The following is a 21,557-nucleotide window of genomic DNA, read 5'->3' as shown; positions in this document are numbered from 1 at the left end:
TAAAAACAAAAACTCAATTGTCATCACCGCTTGTGTCCAGCGAAGTATTGCATGACAAGTAGTCATGCAATACCTCGCTAGTTCCAAAAAATATAAATTTGGATGAAAAATATTCCTTGATTCTTACAGTACAATTCATGTGAACGAAGCACAAACCTTTCTTGTACCCAAGAATAGATATTCGATGCTATACAAAAATTTTGTTTTCTTATTTTTTGTTTATTTTAGCTTTTTTGACTGCTTACTTAAAAGCTGTGTAACCGTAGGATGGGAATAAAAAATCTCAAAAAACTGCTCTACATAGCCACGGAATTTTTTGATTTATATAACCTTTGCAAAAACATTTCATGAAATTATTGGAAGCTGTAGCAAACAAAGTCTGCTATTTTTAAATACTTTCCATAGATTCAGATTTTTTATTTTGAAATGGTTAACACTTTTTCCATGAAATGCTTCGCTGCTTGTCATGCTAGCAAAAAATGCAGCTTAAGAATAGTCAAAACCGAAATTCAAAAACCAACTTCATTTCAGCTTATTTGATTTTTTTTTCTGGATGATTAAATGTGCAAAAATTTCTTCTTCTATACATATTTCCATACAAAATTGAAACGCGTTGCGCTAACTCAGGAATCAATTAATTCATCTAAAATTGATTTCGGCAATCGCAGGAATCAACATTTTTCGATACGCAATTTTGCGCTTCCGCGTCAAATCTTCCTAGCTTATTCGTGATCAATTTGAAAAACAAACTAGCATCGACTTCATTTGGATCATCCTCGAACTATAAAAACATTAGGAGAACCGTTCTGATCCAATTCTGACGATGAGCTCGGGGAAATCTTCATCACTGCCACTGTACCCTTAACTTGACCCCAAACCGTAAACCGTCAGCAACGATGATGATGAGTGCATCATCAACAGTATCAATAGTTTGGACTGCCCAATTATAGTTTTTCAAAAGAACACTTTAAAAACTTCCCTTTTCCGCACAATAACAAAGAGAGAGAAAAAGAGCTCGTGTGACAATTTTTCCATAGAAACCATAAATCACACGTTCATATGCTACGCAAAAATGGCACTTGCAGCGTTTTTGACGGTTATCTGCTGCTTTAATGAATATTTATAGTACATTTTTATTTATAATTTCTGATTCAGAATTTGCATTATTTTCTTTTTAGACTGTTTTAAGTTCAGGGCAAAATTAGTTTTTAGCCTTCACACTAGTCAAAACTGTCTCCTAGTAAAATCTCTCCTCCCACTCCTCAAACAAAACTATTTGCTAGGATGCAGAGGTAACATCGGTCCTAAAGCGTTGTATTGATCTTTCATCCATTTCTACCTTTTCCAAACTATCTCTTGACTGCTAGGACGTGGCCGGCGCCGTTAATGAAGGTTCAAAGAGAAAACTAGTTCTACTGAGCCACGCCATCGATCATTGAAAAAGAGCTCGTGTGACAGTTTTCCATCGAAACCAAAAATCATCTGCTCATATTCTACGCAAAAGTGTCTCACGTTTTCAAGCATTTTTTTACGATTATCTGCTTTTTAACATCCATGAAAACCGATAAGAGTCACAAATTTAACGAAAATCCGAGAAACAGATCAAAATTTCAATCGCATTTTTCTCGCTTGCTCGTTTTTCCTCATGGAACAATCGTGCTTGGAAGATTAGTACAGCTTTGTACCTATCATTATCACATTTGCAATCGATGCAAGGAATGAAACCTTTTTTTCACTTAAGAAAATTCATCTCCAAACTATGTTTAAAGAAATCAATAAAGCCAGATTACCCTCCTGTATTTCATGTGTATTTCAAACATTTTTTGTATATTAAAGTAACATTGATATTTTTGTCTTTTTAAAACTTACCAGTTACTGTGTTCATCTCCCTCAAATAAAATCAGCTCGAATTTTGCACCCCTCTCACACAAAAATAAAAAAAAAGCTATGACTTCTTCTCGCCAAAATACCGTCGGCACTTCGAATCCGATTGGCACAAGAACCTTACTCAAGCTGTTTTCCACCAGAGCTCACTTCACTGTGCCTTGATTCAACCACTTCACGTGTGTTGTTAATTTGATTATTATTTGAAAAAGGATCTAAATTTCCGTTTAATGATATTTTCTTCACACCTCATCAAAGTTAGGCCCCCAAACTGTAACACCTGTAATCAAAACTGCACCCATTTTCGTTTTTCTTTTCTGCATTAGCACAAGGCCTGTAATTTGTTTTCAAAACACATCCCCAAGCAGCCACACTAGGTTCACACGAACGGCCGACGGACCCGAGAAAAAAAAACAAAATAAGGAAAACAGATGCCCCACTTGTCATTTGGGGTGGTCGACGAGACTGGCTAATTGATTGTCGCCTGGCTGGTTGCTGTTGTGTCGTCTCCACCGGACAATTATCATCATCAATGAAGAAACCCTCTTAACACCATCATCCCGAAAAAAAAATACAAACATACGCACTGTTTAAGGATACGCACTGGCACACGCGACGTCGAGAATTAGTAACGCGTCGTAGTCCGCCTCCTCCAATCGTAGTAGGCTGAATTATCCTAGCTCATTAGCACAAAACCTCACTGGTACGTGGGGGTGTGTGTGTGCGTTGCGTGGACATTCGAGACAGACCACGTGGATGCTTGCTATGGCGATGTTGTGATGCGGGGGAGTTTATTTTTTTCGTTGCTAACTCTTCGATTAATTGGTACGTTTAACGCGGTCACGAGCACTGCAGACACGCTACTATCGTCCACTGCCGATGATGGAGACACTAAGCGCGGTAGCAGTTCAGCAGTCTATCGAACCGGATACCGGCTCGCAAAACAAAACAATCATCAACAATAAGAGTAGTAGTAGGTAGTTGAATCAAAGCGAACAAATAGCCTACTGCGGTGTAGCACGGGCAGGGCACGTTCACAGAGAGGAATCGAGCGCTGTTTTGTCAATCTATCATCGTTCGACTCGAACAACACTAATTAATAAAGTTATAAAAATCAAATAGATAGCAGAAGCCGGAATCGTTCGGTTATCGGTTGCTCCGGCCAGCCAGCCAGCCATTGGAGAGGAAGTTGAAGAAAGAGAGGAACTTCCCTGTGGAGGCTCCCCGATACAAAAAAAAAGTTGTCCTCCTGCCTGGGCCAGTGCGATAGATGGGTATCTGATGGTGGTTGTCGATGGCTACGGAATCAGCAAACCGAACATCGGAAGGAAGTGAGTGAGTGCTTGGCGGAAGGGTAAAACCCCCGAGAGAATTCTAACTCTTTTGCTCTGGCTGGCGTTATCAAATCTATGTTGCATGCTCTCTTTCTCACTTGCCCCCCATTCCGATGAACTAACCTAACCGATCACAGTTTCCAGCCTAGCATCATCATCATCATCGGTCATATGTACGCGTGCGGTGTGTCTCCACGATCTGCCACAAGCCACTGGCACAAGCAGCTACCAAGGCTCCATTGCCAAGAGTGCCGCCGAACAGCGATGAGCCATCTCTTCTAACGCAGACCACAAGGTGGTTGTTGGGGCTTCGACAAGTTCTCTACCGTCAAATCTCGCAACGCAACGAACAACGATAACAACAACGAAAGAGCGAGCGAGCGAGTGTGCAATAACAAACGGCGAGGAAAAACAACGAAATCGTCGATTTAAAAGCACATGCGTTTACATCGAAACGTCAAATGGGACTAAGAAAAGGTTTCCCCCATAATGTGGGGATCACGTTCGATAACCATCCGGCGTCAGGCGTCAAGCGCAAGGAGCATCAATGGGGGGCGCAAAAATCGCACGCGGCAACCAGCGCGGGTGCATGAAGGAAGGAAGCAAAAACAATACACAACGACGATCGGTGGCTGGCTGGCCACCCGCACGCTTTAGTGCTGGCTGCTACTGCCACAGTAACCCTCATGGTTTCCGTACTGGAGCGAAAGCTTGGCATGAGGTACCTAAAGCTGAAGGCACACACAAACTCGCGCAAAACATTCGGTAACCCAACGAAATCAACCCCATCATCCACCGCACTGCCTCCTCATTTCAAGAGGGCGTGCGGCCGGCAGTCTCGGTCGGTCAGTTCAGTCAAAGAAAGTAAAGAGAGTAGTCTCACCACCGCAGTAGGCTATGTTCCGTTCAGTATTGCCAAATTGTTTTGGGCTTAAATTTTGGAATTTCTCATTAACTTTGTACGTGACAGATTTTTTATCAGAAAAATTTCCATTCTATGAAAATCTAAAATTTTGACTGTTTTTGTTATGTTGACGTTGCTCTGCTATCTAAAGAATAGAATATGATATTTGAAATAATTTTTATTTTTTCTATCTTTTCAACTTATGGATGGAATCAAGTCTTATCTACATTATAATGGAAAAATGTTTTTTTTTGATCGATGGTGGTGAAAATTTAATCATGCAGAAAACTTTTTTCAACATATCGACTTGTGGATATAGCGGTACAGTAAAATTATTTGGTAGCGTCTTTTAAGGTCAATACATAATTCATGCTGATATCAGGCCCGTGCGAAGGACTTGTGCCTGGGGGGGGGGGGGGGGGGGTTACGCAAGTAACAGTACAGTAACGCAAATTTTTGCATGGGCAAAGAAGCGCTTTTTCAATTTTCTGAAATCATTAAAATTATCTGTAATTATCTGAATCTATATATGATTCCATTTAAATCCATTCTCTTTTGATTTTCTGACTGTGAAATCATTGGTGAAATTTTTAATTAACAAGATTAAAGATAAGAAAATCACTTAATACTTAAAACCACATTAACTTTTTGTTATAACGCTTATGCGATCTGGAGTTGGAACGTATGTTTTCAAAACACAAAAATTTGATTTTGAAAAACAAAGACAAACTTATTTAAAATTGTTCGGTAAATTTATTTTGGAAAAATATAGTACAACTTTGTTAATTTTTTTGGAAATTATAACAAAATGTAAACTCAATTGATCAACTTTGTCGGTAAAATTCATGATATTTTAGTAAGAATATTTCGAGATTATGCATATTAGAATTTGGTCCATTAGGAACAAATTGATGTCATGTGATGAAAATGGTTCTAATCAAATTCTTCTAGCTAATTTTTAATATCTATTCATTTAATTTCTTTCAATCTGTCTATATTCTTTATAGAATTCAATTTATGATTCAAATAAACGAACTCCTCGAAATCTGTAAGACGATTTGATTTTTGCTTTACAAATATCTCAAATGCAATTTAGTTAATACATCTTTAATACTTCGTTCAATATCTATTATTTAACAAAATTGGGAAAAGCGAACAGATGGAAAACATTAATGGGTTTCTTTCCCAGAAGTCAAAATGACTTACGGTCTTGGGGAAAAACCTTTATTTTTAATTTGTTTGAAATATTTCAAAATATTTTCAGAAAAGTGCAGATTTTTCTTATGTAGTTTCAAAAGATCCAAGACGCCAAAATTAATCAAAATTAGCTCTTGAATTCTTTGCACCTGATTTAAATGTGAATTTGATGGTCTTGTGTAATTTATCAAAATTGTTTAAATGTCGAGTTGAGTACTTAAAAAAATTAAAGTTTATGTTGAAATTGAAGAATATTTCATAACAGCATTAAATTTATTAAGATATAAAGTGTTTTACGATTTTAAAAATGATTAGTTATAATGTAATGGATGAACTTGTTTAGATACATTTCTTAATAAAAACCAATTTCATAGACAAGATAGGATTTTATTTGAAATTGTAAATCGAAATCGAAAGTTAAAAACTAGTTTCAATTCGTATATGTTATGTAATCTTGCAGAATGAAATGTCTTAAGCCTAGAGTGGTAGACGACTAAAAACCGCCGGAGACGAGAAAAATTTACAACATGTTTGTCAACACTTATTAATAAACACCTTCTATGATAAAGTAATTTTTCGTAACTATGGTTAATTCATTCCTTGAACTGAAAAAATTTACTTTGAAAAAATCTCCATGGAGAGGGGGGGGGGGGGGTTAAACCTCTTACTAACCCCCCCCCCCCCCCCCCCCGTTCGCTGATATTGGCTGATAGTTTTCAAGAAACCAATTCGAGCCTCAATTTTTTTTTGTGCTCCTTGTTTTTATAAATGCCCAACTACACAACCAGATGAGTTTTGATTTTGAACACAAGGCCTCAAAATATTAATTTTCCGAGGTGCAAAGAATTGAAGAGCTATTTCAACTTGGATGCCCTGGATCCAAATGCGCAAAATTTTTTTTCATCAGCATTTGTTTTTTAAATAACTTTTCAAGATAGGCAACAGTTTGAGAAATTTCTGCAGTTTTTGATGAAAACTGTTGATCATTACAATTTTTTTTTTAAATAAAGATTTCAAATCAATTGACAACTTTTCCTAAGACTGCCAAAAATTTTAACTTCAGCGGAAAAGGTTAAGAAATTAGCTTATTTTTTACTCTCTCGCTTTCTGTGAAATCTTAATCCAAATCGAATTCAAATTATTTTTTAAAGTAAAAGTCGAATCTTTTTGCAGGCTTCAACAAATTTGTTGAACAAAAAGTTTGAGTTTCAAGTAGGCATTGCTTGAGTGCGGACGCGTTTTTTTCTTTCTATTTTCTGATTGCGCTGCGTTTTAAAGGGTTTTATTTTGATTTGAGAAGTGAATTTTGCTAAAAATGGCAGGAAGTCGAAAAAACTTTCTGTCTTGTCAAAATGGGCTGATATGATGAGTGAAATTGGAAAAAAAATCGACTGATTTGTGCCTAGGGAAGTGGAGAATGCCAGCGAGTTGACGTTGTGCGTTCAGATTAAATTTAAAAATGCCGTTTGTGTGTGTTTTGAAGGGAATGAAAGTGTTTAGTGATTATCTTTAAGCAAATAAGAAGTTGAGAGTGGTTGAAAGAAAAGTTTCGAAATTTTTAAATATGAAGAATCAAATTGTCATTTTGATGTCGTGCCGTTCTGGTAGGCAAGCCTCTTTTTGTTGTAGTTTGTCGTTTAATGACTTGAGGAAGGGCAAACTTTGACGTAACGTGTTATGCATTAAAAAGCGCAGCCTACTATGCGTAAAAGTTAAGATTTGGGATTCATAAAAAGGTAAGTAAGTATCCGACTTTTGAAAAAGTAATGCGCTGCAGGTTTAAATTGATCCTAGGCCAAGTTCAAGATCTCAAAATTAGGGCCACGGGAAGGGGTCGTTCAATAAGCCCAAAGTTTGTATGGGATTTTTAGATATTTTATTCGGGAGGAACATGATATTCCAGTTTTTCTGCAATAACTTTGATCCCTTTGGCCGATTTCTTTTGAATACAGTTTTTTGAAAGCCTAAACTATGAAAAATATTTCATTCGAAGACTGAATTTCGATTCAAGTTATGATGAAAAAAGTTATCAAGCTTCAAAAATGAGCTATCTTGTTTAAGGATGATATTCATCATAGTGCTTAATTTATAAACGCCATATCACCAAAACTAGAAGTGATAGACAATATCCGACAAAAACTTCGAGTTCAAGCCGCCAAAATCATCCAAATCAGTTGATAAAACATAAGCACCAAAAATGCTATTTTCTTGAGTTATATATATTTTTTTTAATAAGTTTTTAAATGGCAAGTTTTAATTGACAAAAAAAATCTAAAATATTAAAAAACTAAAAATTTTCATCTTTATTTTTCAAGCTTTCTTTTCTTCTTTGGAATTTCTTGTTGATGTTGTTCGGTTATGTTTTTAAGAAAGATTTGTTTTATATTTATATTTATATCAGAAACTATTTAATAATGTTTAAAAACATTAACTAGAAATCCCAAAGATAACACCAGCGGTGATTCAAGCAGTGGTAAATAAATATTTTGTTTAAGTTTTCAAATAAATTTACCCAAATTTTAAAGTACAATTATATAAATTTTCAAATAAATTAGCAAAATTTTGTAGACATACTATTTCAATTTTTGATTTTTTTTAATCTTTGTTTTTCAATTCTGAATTCTAGTGTTCTCAAAATATAATCTTCCCAGAATTCTGTAAATCAAAATTTGTTATAAAAAAACATTTTTTGTATCTTTTGTTCTTTCCAGGACCCAATATTTCAATTAACGGCGAGAAAATATTCAGAGTTATCAATACTTACAACGGAACTTCGAACTCCTTATTTATAATTTTATCAGATTCTAATTTATCATTCTAGAATCTTCCCAACCTGTGCTTTGTCAGTTAAAGCTTTCTATGATGAATGTATTGTAAATTAAGATGATACAATTTTTAGCCACGTCTAACTCCTGACTTGATCTGAAATTTATTTTATAATCCGGGTTATATGATATGAATTCTATTTATTTGCACTGTTTTTTTTTATTCCCGAATCTTTCAATTCTAGTTTAATACGCAATTTTAAATCGTATACGTTTGCTGGTGTTTCGGAAACATTGTATCAAATTTGTAAACTAGACTGCTCGAAATTTCTAATTTAGAATAAAAAAAAACGGAAACAGCATTGATTTAAACTTTTATTCTGAATCATTTTGATTCATATCAGTTAAAAATGATTATCTTTTCGAGTTTGTTTGATGGTCATGAGAAGGTAAATGGCTTAAGAAATCAATTCCGTATTTATAGTGCATTTTGGTATTGTTATTATTTCAAGCTAAATTTGAATGTTAAACCGACCTCCTCTCCCCAGGGACGAGTACTTTGCACGGGCCTGCAGCATAGTATCTATTGCATTGTAGATACTACTACTATGTAATGAAAATCCCGAAAGAGTCATATTTAGTCATTTATGTGTATTTTTTTATTGAATTTTGAGTACTGTTTGCCATTTTTTATTATTTTTGTAATTGATTTTATATGTTATCAACATTTATGATCGTAAAAAATATTAATGGTGTTTGTCTGACTTTAAAATAAAAGCGAAAATATGATGGAGTGTTGTTTTCACAAACCATTCGATTTTGGCACAGGTGTCAAAATAGAACCGTGCGTAAATCGAATGTTGCCCAAGTCGAACGGAGTATGTACTCATTTTTTAAAAAAATTCATCAATAGAGGAAGTTTTTTAAAAATTCATCAGTTGATAAATTTCCTCTAAAATTTCAGCCATTGATTTTTTATTTCGCAATTGTTTTCAACACGTCATATTTATGTACAAGCTTTTATTTTCATTTTATTTCTATTATTTCAAAGTTTTATTGACCTGATTCTTACGAAAAAATAATTACAAAACATCAATAAGAATTTTTTTCCTATTTACTAAAAACTAAATCTATTTTGAAGGTTTTACGCTTCTAAACCATGTCTTAACCTATTGCTCTTTCTTATACAAAATTCCAACAAATCAAAAGTAAAATTAAATCCATTGGTCTGCCCAAGTTTTTGAAAAAATAAATCTGGCAACGCTACCTCCTAAAAAACCGAAACGTTATCATCATAGCGCACTGGGCAGCGTATCTTGTCAGCCTGCAGTTGAACCATGCGGTCGTCGTCGTCGTCGTCGTTGTCCTAACTTGCTAGGTAGCTCCCCATCGCCATAATCATCGCATCGCAGCACAACCACCAAATCATAAGTCCAACAAGAGCCCCCAGAAGAGCATTCGTCAAGTTTTGCTCCCTCAGCAAGCAGCGTCTCAGTGTGAGCGAGCTTTGGGAGCGCTACCAAAAAAGCGTCGTTTGTTGACAGTGTTGGTGTTTTGGGCATGATGAGAGCGAACAAGCGAGCATGCAGCTGGTTGTTGAGAAGTTGAGATTTTAAACTTTCCACTACACAGTAGGCGAGCGCGGGGGTGTTGTTTCGTTGAGTTTTTTAATTCGCCTGCTGCATTGTTGTCCAGGCTCCAGCAAAGTTTTTCTCGCAACAATCTTGCTCTCTCGGTCAAGCGTCTGGTTGGGAAAGCCACCAGAAAGGGGGAGCTGAGATTGGCGTTTTTTTAAATGTATTGTAAAATGTGGAGATACGATACGAACACCATCAGCAAACACCCGAGATATGGTAATTTTGCGACCGTGCTTCGTCGTCGTCGTCGTCGTCGGCTGTAAAACCTGATTTTCACCCCCCGGTAGCAACGATTGAAAAACGGACGTCAGAGTGGGACAAACAATATGGAAAGCCTCAATGGTGAAACGGGTGGTAAAACCGAAAGCGAAGACATCGACCTGAAGGGTGGGAGAAAAATCATATTCATATTATTATTCTCCAATCAGAGGTGCGCTCGCAAGTTTAATGCGCGATATTGTATGCGCATTTTTATGCTAAATAGATGATAATGAAGCCCCCCAGTTTTGTAGTGTGTGGTGTTTGCTGTCTCGTTCGCTCCACTGTCACCGAAGCATTCGTCGTGCTATTTGATGGGGGTGCCTTACTAGTGATTGCTTTGGGGAGGGTAACTTGAACATCCCCCCATACTCACTCGAACTGGGGGGGATGATTTTCCATGTGCTACTACCGAACGACCGATGAAATCTCATAAAAATGAAATGGATAGTGCCTGAAGTAGGAAAATAAGGTACAATTTTATGCTCACCCACCCCACTCACCGAACATCGAACTAACGAAGCCTTCACAGCATCTTCAGAAGCAGAAGGAGACGATTCATAATACATGCAGCTCGCCTTCATCTCTGGTGGGGAGCCAAATATGAAATTGCAAGATTAATTTCCCTCTTATGGGTAAATAAAGCGTTTTATTCCACTCAGAGCCAGTGCAGAAACTCTCTTTGTTGTAACCGCAAAAAAGTTTAAATTTATAATTACATGAAAAACTATTGTATACCGTTAAATAGGACAAAAATTTGGTCTTTTTTTTAGACAACTCAATTACCATGACCAATGTTATAATATTTTTATAATTTATGGTTTGAAAACCAGAATTTTTATTGTCATAACAAGTTCTAGAAGATAGATAAAAAAACAGTGAAATGTGTATATTTCCAAAATTCTGTGTTCTGTGGTGAAAATTGAACTTCCTTAACTTTTTAGTGTAAATTTACACTGTTTAAATTATTTGTTCAAACTTTGTACCAATGATGGATCAATGATTAAACTATCATCTCAAGAAATTTTAATTTTATAAAATACGTACAGATACAGTAATTCAACAACATTTGAACTTTTCATCTTTCAAGTCAAACTGCAATGAATGAATGAATGAATGAAGCAATGAATTAATTTAAGTACCTCCTGCGTAGTTTTCTGCTAGAGAGATACAAATCTGACATCTGTCGTTTTCATATTAAACTTTGATAGTTTTAACAGATGGCGAAATCAGGTTAAGGCGACATGAAATCATTGCGATTTAGTTAAATTCAACTGTTAATTAAATGCTAGTGTAATTGAACAAATGACTGGCCATAAAACTTTTATTCCTCAACAGTTTAATGAAAAAAAGTTTAATGTTCCTTTTTTACACAAGTGTCCAATTATATCTTTACCTTCTTAGTCATGATATTGATTTTAAATTTCACTTTTTTTCAATCAATTTCATATTTTCCTCAATCAATTTCATATTTTAATTAACATCGACGGTTCCAGATATCCTGGTTTAATCCGGGAGTGCCCAGATATTCAAAAAAAAATATCGAGGCGATTCCGGATGCCCAGTTTTTGTTCTGATGTATTTATATAATTTGCTAAATTTACCAAAAAGTTCAAATTGAGTAATGACAAGTTTTAATGCCTGGTCCGAAAACAATATTTTCATAATTATTTTCATCAATATTAATTACAATATTTTTAGAAGCATTAAACACAATTAGATATGCTTCGGCGAAACAATAATGGTTCAAGTGATTTTCTCCTATGTTTTACTTGATTTTGTTCGAATAATGGATAAGTTTTGTTCGGATTCGTCCGGATATGGCTCGGTTTTTGTATTTTAAAATTTAAAATTGATTGCACGGATATTCCCCTACTTACTTACTTACTTAATGTTCCCGCGCCGATCCTCCGGTGCATAGGGCCGTGGTAAAAGACCTCCACTGTTGACGATCCGGAGGCAGCGCCTTCACTTGGTCCCAGTCAAGATTCTCGTTGACAGTTCGGATCTCGGCGGCTAGGCTTCGCCGCCACGAGTAAAATTTCTTAATAGCATAATATAGAATCGCACTCAATTCACTCGAACACGTACACAGAATCGCTCGGTCAGATAATTACTTTTACTTTGTTGAGAAAAAAACGAATTTTAATATGAATTAAAGCCTCATAAAATCTGTCAGTCTATCTTTTCATGTTTACTCAATGCCTATCTGTTGCGCTCATTCGTGAAAATAAAACAATTCCTGTGGTAACTATGGTAACGCACTATGAGAGATTGTTATACAAGCAAGCGGACAAACATATATTCAAAATGTTTTCAACAATTCGACTGTCATTTCTTTCGATTACGATCTCGTCCGAAAACATTGATTATTTCATTCTGGTTTTCTTCATTTTCTCATGTTTTGTCTTTTTATTAGTGACTTTGAAGCAATTCAACACTATATTTTTTTATAGAGTTAACTGTTCAGAACAAATTTTTTTTGTGTTTTTGCGAAAAAAATTCAGACTTTCTGTGATTTTACTCAAAAATTCTGTGATCGATTTCTGTAATGAAAAAAGCAAAAATTAACCTGAAAGGTCATACAAAATTGAGTCTTTTTTAAATTTTTCTTTAGAAAAATCTATGAACATTACCAATCTTGTCATGTTTTTTCAAAACAAAGTTAAAAATAAAAATAATTTGTTGACAAAAAAATATAATTTTTGAAATACGTACAAGTTAGATTTTTTAGTTCTTGTTTTTTCAAAAATATATATTTTTTGCAATTTTTTTTTTCATCTTTCAATATCTTAAGAATGGAAGAGCTCTGAAATTTGAGTTTTTCTTATACAAAGTGTGTACTTATCTTTCTAAATTTATTTGATTTTTTTCGATGTTTGTCCGTGTGATCCCTCATAGTGCAACACAGTGCAATGTTTTGATGATTTTTCTGTGGTTTCTGTGCTACTTTGATCATGAGGTTTGACAGCTCTGTGCGCTAGTGAAGACTTCATTCGGAAAATTAGCTTTGTGCAGTGATTCATTGCAGTGATTGCAGAAATTTCGCTGTTAACATGCAAGGAATATTTAAAGAAGGTAGTGCCAAGGCAGCCCTACTAGTATTGGTACATACTGCGACGTTACAATCCGCATTTTTTTTTATTTACAAGGAAACTTTCCCAACTCAAATTTGCGAAACTACAGATTTAACTCAAAATATTACATGAAAATTTCCAAGTCTGTTCAGTAGAAGCTAAAACTGAAAAGTAATCACATAAGAGAAAATATTTGCCATATAAAGTACAGGTGAGCAAATCTAAAGATCCTCGAGGCTTTTCTCTTTGGGTTGAACTCACAAGTATTGAGTCGATGATATTAATGTTGTTGTCCCATAATTCACTAAACCAATATTCGATTCTGTTTTAAATGTTCATAAATTGCGAAAAATTTGTAGTGGATCCCCTAACTACATTATTTCCACATTTAACTTTAACCCATCATTATATTTGTACTTGTCGCCCTCGGATTGTAGAGAAGAACAAGAGAACTCTATACATATTCGGTGGTAGAAACGAAAATAATTTTAAATGAATATATCATTCAAAAATTACTCGGAACGAAATTTTATACTGCTGTAAACTCTACGATAGTTTGAAAGTTTCTTTCAAATTGATTTAACCCATTTCAATATAATCCTTTTCTTTCCCACGAGGCTTTCCACGTTTAAAAAATAGAAACAATGATTTTCAACTAAAGTTTGAGAACAAAACATGCCTTATTTAAGACTACTTAAATGATTCATTCTATAAATTCGGTTTTTGAGGTATATCATGTATGGGAAATAACAACACAGAGGATCCGAATGAAAAACCAGAAATATTGCTAAATTACATGGAATGTCATCACCTCAATGATCACAAATTAAAACGAACCTATTCTGCAAAATATTTATTAGATTCGATTTCTTTATATTTAGGTTGTTAATATTATAACTTTTAATTTATCTGCAACAATGGGCGCTATGACACTGAATATATTGGCGACATAAAAATCGAAAAAAGTGAGAGCATTTTCAAATAATCGAATTTTAAGATTTAAAATACAAAAATATTCGGTCTGGCAACACTGTACACAAAATTTAACAACAGCATTCGATCGATAACTTAATCTTAAAAACATGGGTCTTGCAGTCTTACCTCATCTGTAGCATCTATGCCGTTTTTCGAAATAATTACGTTTTTGAAACATGTGGTCATTTTGGTAATTGAAAACCTTTCCTGAAGCGAAAAAAAATGAGTTTTGATGATTTTCAATAAAAAGCCTTACTTGAAGAAATGAACGTTTTTTACCCGGTCCTGTAATCTACTATACCTATTTAAAATTTCATATGTTTAGGATGAAATCTAAGCGAGCCATCGTTTGATTCAGTTTGCTTAAGCAACATAGAGCTCGTATTTTTATTTGAGCATAACTATGAAAACATGTCAAATTATTGCATATAAAATTACAACTTGATTTAAATTTCGAAACATTGCGACTTTTGCTCAGCTTTTTACCTGCGAGCCAAAACTAATTAATCGATTTTATTCAAATTTTGTACCTCCTGTGCTGTGCAAAGTTGTGAATCACCTGTGCTACCATAGAGACGAAAAGTTGAAGCTATTCCTTAGGAGATTCCATGAATTGTTTCGTCAAAACACGAACAGCGATAAAATACCTTGATCTGGTAGGGTCCACCGAAAATGTGCTGTACCGGAAGCACTATATTTCTATATTTCATTAAATCGATACCATAAATAGTCATTTCCATTCAAAACAAGCAGTCGACAAAGCCCCAAATCTCAATAAATAATGACATCCGTATTGGGCTGGTGTGTATATCGTCACCACATACCTACCCATTCTTGCTCCTACAAAGCCACTGATAAACGATAAAGAGAACCATTTGGCATATTCCACACCCCAGCACGTGTTATTTATGATTATCCTTTAGCTACTGCTAGTGGGTTGTGGAGCTACATCTCTGGACCAACCAGCCATAATCTACAAGCAGTCTCGTTAGCCAAAATCCAAGCAATCCTTGCAACAACTCCGCCTCTCCCTTAGATTCCTACGATGGGGTCGGTGTTCCCCAAGCTCTTCTGTTGTGCAGAAGACAGGAATAAAAAAACGCGACGCAGCAGGCGACGTGACGGCAATGTTCCCCCGCGCAACGGCGTGTGGTGACTTTAGGGTTGGGGAGCTTCTAGCAAGGTGTGATCACGGAATAGGTCATTTTGCTTGGCCATCGTCGTCCCGGTTAGTTTCCGAGGAAGAAATGATGCACAACACTTTCAACATGGACGTTCATACACACGTGGACAAGCCGCGCGCCACCAACAACGACGACGCCGTGAAACAGGAATAACAAGCATCCGGTTTCGACTCCGCCGGAACCAAACCAATTGCCCATCCGCTTTCCACCCACGGTTCTCAGCCACAACAGCACCGGACAATCTGAAATGAAAGTAATTTTTCATAAAAATTTTAGCTCGAAATGGGAAATTTAATATTTATTAAATTTATTATTCCTCGTACAGGCGCGCAAGTGGCCAATGGTCTTCTTATTTTCTTCGCTTCTGTCTCGCTTTTCTCTCTCGCTCTTTGCCTCACCGTGGCCATCCGGGTAGCGTCCAGGATGCAGGCCGTTGTCCAGCCGGAGCTTCATTCCGAATGATGTAGGTGGGGTGTTTCGTTAGTATGTTCGTTCATGTTTGTTCTTATGTTTGTTGTTTCCGCTTTGCCGTTGGAAAACTTCCTACTCCCCGCACTCACTCCAAACCAGGCAGAGGGAAGATGTTTTCCAACAAAGGGCAAATGACGAGCCACCCACCACCCAACGGAACGGCCCTCGGGCTGAAGCGGAACTCGCTGAACGAACAAGAGAGGACCTACACAGTGTACACGAGTTTATGTGTGTTGTTTACTTTGGGAATTAATATTTTACATCCTTCATAACACGGTTGCAAGTTTAAATAAATTGAATTTTCAGAATGATTTTTCTCCGCCTTTTGACAGCCAATCAGTTAGCAACATGATGACGCACGCGAGATGAAATTGTTGAAACAAAAGCTGTTTGGTTGAGTGAGTGGGCAGTTCAGGAAAAGCTGGCATTACTTATTAAGCGACAATCAAAGTAGCCAGTTCCTTGAAGCATCTAGTTATTGTATCAATTTCAATTTTCTCTATGGCTTCTTTGATTGAAACATGTGAAGATAAACGTTTCAAATGATCAATTTTTAAGGGTTCAGAATCAACTTCCAAAAAATCTTTTAATGATAGAAACCCATATTAGGTGAAACAGGTATGACAATTGACATGCGATGATTGTTTTGATCTTGAACTAGATTCAAAACAAAATTTTCATAGCTTTTTGGCTGCTTTAAGAAAAACATATTTTTTAGCGCCGAGGCGGTCTAGGTGGATACGAATCTCATAAGTGGCCAACTGGTAAGATGTGTTTTCTTGAAAATCTAAATATATACATAGAAAAAAATAAGACCTTTACAATTCTCGTGAATTTCGATACAGTGTAAAATACAGTCAAATGTATTGTATAAATTGCTTTATTATAACGCATCTTTGATTTTAAGGCTGATGGCTTGAAATCGTTAAATTATCATTGTTTTTTTCATTGTTTCATTGTAAATTTACAATGGAATTTTTCCCTTTTTGAAGAATTTATGTAAAAAGGGAAAAATTCCATTGTAGGAAAAACTTGTTCCAATTATTTTCAGGTTAAAACATGTAAAAGTACAAGATTATTCAAAACCGTGTACGTAAAAACATACATACACATTAAAGTAAAACATATTATTGAATATTTTTCTCTGGACTCGAGAGTCTGGAGAACGATATTTGCTCAACTTGCATAATTGAAACTTCAAAAAATCCAATGTCTATTTACATTTTCAAAATCCTGTAAATATAATAAAAAAAAAGAATCAGCTATATATAGGTGACAAATTTCATTCAGATAATATTTTTTATGATTTCGAATTTGTCACAATATTTAAGTATCACATAAATGGATTGAACAAAGTTATCAGATCAGCAAAGAGATTTCTCAAATTGAAAGATCATTCTTCAAATTGGTAAAACAAGAAAATAATGGAAGAATGCAGCTTGTAAAAATGCATCTTTGGCAGAACATTGGCACATTGGCACACTTTTTGAGAGAAAATAGGTCCAAAAGCTCAAAAGAAAACAACCAAAACCTTTTTATATCCAAAGCATTAACTTCCAACAATTTGAACTTAAAGCGATAATGAAATTTTGATGCTGTAGTTGTCACGTTCCATAACAACCTCATTGATTTATTACAGACAAAAATATGAGATGAACGTAACTGGAAAGTACTGGATAAGTCGTTTCGTCTGTTTCGTAGTATTTCCAGTTTTTTTGGCTGTTAACTTCAAGTAGTTAAATCTCAAATTTTACGCTATATCATGATATTTGATTTTTCTATGATTTTTCAAAGTTTTTTAAATTGACGTTTTTAAATAACCTATTTTAGGAAAAAAAGGGCACTATTTAGAAACCATCTATAACTACAACGCACCATCCAATATTTTCAGTGTCAAAGGAAAAGCTGTTTTAAATACAATTCAGTCAAACGGGGCATCATGCAACAGCTGGACTAGATGCAACATTTGTATACCACAACACTTATTCAATTTTTATTTCAATATAATGTAATAAAGTTATCATTTAATGATAGGCAAATGATTATGACATAGTTTCTCACAACGTGAGATAATTTTTAAAGTTAATTGATTTTATGGAAAATTTAAAAAATCAAACAATAGATCTACAAATTGTAACATCTTTCGATACCGTAAAAAACTTTACCCGGTATAACGAATTAGTTTAATGATATCACCTTCAAACTTTTTGTTGCTTTCATTATCCTATACCAACACTGCTGGTGTAAACATATTTTTCGGACAATCAGCAATTTTTTCTAAATAAATATTTAATAACTCAGTTACCAGTCTGAGCCGAAATGCATCAAAATGCAAATCGAAATCTTGTTTCCATATGCTAGAACATGATTGTTTAGCATCACGCTTATGTTAATTTCAAAATTTCATCATTTTGGGGTGTGAATAGTGTTATTCAGTCTTCCCGAATGACGTCTTTTAAGGCAATAAGAAGTGATTGGGGTTTTCCTTGAGCTATTTTATAAATATAAGCTAGAAGACTAACTGCAGTTGTGATAGAAAACAAAATATAAAAATATATACGTTTTGTGGCCCGTATGCATATTTGTGTGGTCAGCAAAATTTTCGACACAGTACAAGCTATTTCCATGATTCCATAAAAATGGAATATTGATTATAATGTTCAAAAAGTTTGAGTTCTTACAAGCTTCTATACGTAGAAGGACAAAAGACCTAACAAATATTTTGCACAATATTTCGTCACAAAAAAAACCAAGTACAGAGAATTTAAAACGATATAAACTGGATGTCTGAAATAAATTTTGATTCTGACTGAGACCTTCTTTGAAAAGAACTTTCATGATATTTAGGTCTGGCATAAAACGAGCTTTCTTATATTGCTCTGCAAAACATTAAAAACAATAGAAAATCAGGACTTCCAGGATCCGGTTGGGATGTATAAAGGGTGATACGGTCAAAATTTGGTCAAGGGAAAACGCGTGTAAATCGGTGAAATCGTTTATTTAAAAAATCAAATTAAATTTCTTTTTCAAGTTTAATTAGTATAAAATTCAGAAAAAATATTCAGTTAAGCTTTCGCTTTTCCAAATCCGAATTGCCGGGCCTTACGCTGAACCCCTGCCATCAGATTTTGTACAGCCATCTTGTCCACCTTCTTCGCCGCAGGAAGCCAGTTTGCCTTGAACTGCTGCTCGTCCTTAGCAGTTTTTTTGGTCTTCTTTAGGTTCCGCTTGACAATAGCCCAGTATTTCTCAATTGGGAGGAGCTCTGGCGTGTTGGGGGGGGTTCTTGTCCTTGGGAACCACCTGCACGTTGTTGGCGACGTACCACTCCATGGCCTTTTTACCGTAATAGCAAGATGCCAAATCCGGCCAAAACAGTACGGAACAACCGTGTTTCTTCAGGAAAGGCAGCAGACGTTTATTCAAACACTCTTTCACGTAAATTTCTTGGTTGACAGTCCCGGAAGCTATGAAAATGATGCTTTTCAAGCCACAGGTACAGATGGCTTGCCAAACCAGATATTTCATCGCGAACTTTGACAGTTTCATGTGCTTGAAAATATCTGCTACCTTTCCCCTTCCTTTTGCCGTATAAAACTCCTGTTCCGGAAGCTGCTTGTAGTCGGCTTTGACGTCGTCCATTACCACGCAGTCAAACTTCGTCAGCATCGTCGTGTACAGCCTCCGGAATCGCGCTTTGGCCGTCGTATTTTGTTTATCATCGCGATTTGGAGTCACTACCTTCTTGTAAGCAGCGATGTCAACCTTCCAGATTTTGTCTGGATCTTCCAGACTTTTTGGACTTTTGCCAGACATTTTTTTAGGTTTCCAGACTTCCAGACTTTTGGCATTTCTTCCAGACAATTCCAGACTTTTTTGTTTCTTCTTCTTCTTCTTCTTCTTCTTCTTACATCAACATGGCCAAAACATGTAGGCATCCTGGAAAATGGGAGACTTGCGTCTATCATTTTTCTTTTCAGCGTATTACCTGTTACATATTCCTATGCATTGCAGATATTACTACGGCCAGGCCAACCATGTGATGAAAACCGCGAAAGATGCAGGATACAGGGGTGGAATGAAGCGTGGAGATCCCTACCAAACACTTCATATAATATTTTGAATATGGAAAGACCTAAATATGAATTTATGTCATTTGGAAAGCTGTATCTGGAATATTGATACATTAAATGCTGTTAAGGAATTAAGAACTTACGATACTTACCAACATTATACTCACCGCAATAATATAATTAGTATATAGAATATTTCATTTGAGTTTGGACTGTTCACACATATTTTATCAAAATTATTCAAATTTCAATGCATAGTTTTTGAAGCAACTTAAATGCTTATTTTATAACTGCTAGATGACTGTCGCAGTTATACAGTGACCAAACTCATGCGCACGCATTCCTCGCAAAAGAAATATAAATAAAAATTTTTATTTTCAAAAAAAAAAAAGTGGTGTGAAATTATGATACGCTCTAAAATGCTTAACTATGTATTTCGGATTTCTGCATCGAGTATTTTTAAGATCAAAGCAATCGATGCCTGTTACGACCACCTGCTGGAAAAAAAACATTCAAAATTCCTCGGTCGTGGAAACCGAACTTCTGACACATCTTGAATAAATTCATTCACCACAAAAAAAAACAGTTACTTATCTTATTGTTCCGAATCAGTCAAGAGTTTCTTGGTGTCTTCTAAAATGGTCCTGGACCGGTCCGGAAAGCGTAGTACCAGGCGCTTTGATTCGGCCACTTTCAACAACTTCACAAACCATTACGACAAGCATTTATTTAACTCCGCTTAATGTTTCAAATTAATAACCCTCTTAATATCTATGAATCGAACCATATACATAAAAGACTTTACCGCTGTTTAACTTATTGGAAAAATGGTGAGGGAAATATAAATTTAAAGAAATCACGAAGTAAAACGCGACCGCGGAAAAAAATGCGACCGCACTCAAGCAAGGCCAACTTAGCTCCTGCAGACAATTCCAGACTTTTTTTTGTTTGGAAATAAATTGTTCTAAGATTCTATGAAAATTCAATTTTGTCATGGTGTAATATGGCAGGAAACAGGGTGGCCACCCATACGGGAAATGCGGGAAAAAGACGGGATTTGGAATCCACCGAAAAAAATGCAGGAAAAAGCCGGGAATTTCTTCCGAAAAGTCGGGAATTTTTGGCTCGGTGAAAGTCTGTTCAATGAAGTTTGAACGAAAAAGGCGAAACAAGTAAAAATTGATTCACAGTTGATCATCAATCTCTTTCCGATTGGCTTCGACCGATTTCTACCAGTTCGAAATGGATCCTCCTACCGTGTAGGATCGGTTTTGACTAGTTTTAACTTGCTTCATTGAACAACGGGAATAACCGTAACGAAATCGTTAATCCAGTATGCTCGTTATACTCACTCGAGAGATGTTGAGTCCTATTAAAACAAAAAAAAGGTAAACAATCTGTTATAGAAACTATTGCAAATCGGAAGCGAGAGGCGGCCGAGGAGGCGAAACAATTGAAGCTTCTATCCGACGCTCATAGAGAGGAAGCATGATGGACGAAACAATTTGTACTCGGCCAACGGCCAAATACCGAATATTGACCTTTTAAACTATCCGGCCAAACGAATATTCGGTCGAATACTCCAGAGAGTTTTTAATTATAAAACCAAGAGCGAGTATTTCATTTTCCTTATATTTGTTCCATTGTAATACTCCTCATGTTTTGAATCGAGCATTTCCAATCAGATGATATTACCATATGATGTATTACGAGGTCTTTTTCAGGTAGGGGTTTCTCTGATATTCAAAATGTCTCAAAGAATTGAAAGGACATCAGATGACTTGTCGCTGCTAAGGCG

The 21,557-nt window shown here is 35.6% G+C and overlaps 2 protein-coding genes across 4 annotated transcripts in view; one reads left to right on the top strand and one right to left on the bottom strand.

The window, feature by feature from the left end:
• LOC129745684 (POU domain protein 2-like) overlaps positions 1 to 3,663 on the bottom strand; it is a 202,635-nt gene extending 198,972 nt beyond the window's left edge. For all 3 annotated transcript variants that reach the window (XM_055738959.1, XM_055738960.1, XM_055738961.1), the window contains exon 1: positions 1,870 to 3,663. The gene's annotated coding sequence lies outside the window, so the exon portion shown is untranslated. The remainder of the gene's footprint in view (positions 1 to 1,869) is intronic.
• LOC129745692 (60S ribosomal protein L9) overlaps positions 1 to 21,557 on the top strand; it is a 285,451-nt gene that overhangs the window by 66,125 nt on the left and 197,769 nt on the right. The window lies entirely within an intron of this gene.

This window comes from Uranotaenia lowii, chromosome 2, assembly GCF_029784155.1.
Source record: "Uranotaenia lowii strain MFRU-FL chromosome 2, ASM2978415v1, whole genome shotgun sequence".
NCBI lineage: Eukaryota > Metazoa > Arthropoda > Insecta > Diptera > Culicidae > Uranotaenia > Uranotaenia lowii.
This window is presented reverse-complemented; position numbering and strand designations above follow the sequence as displayed.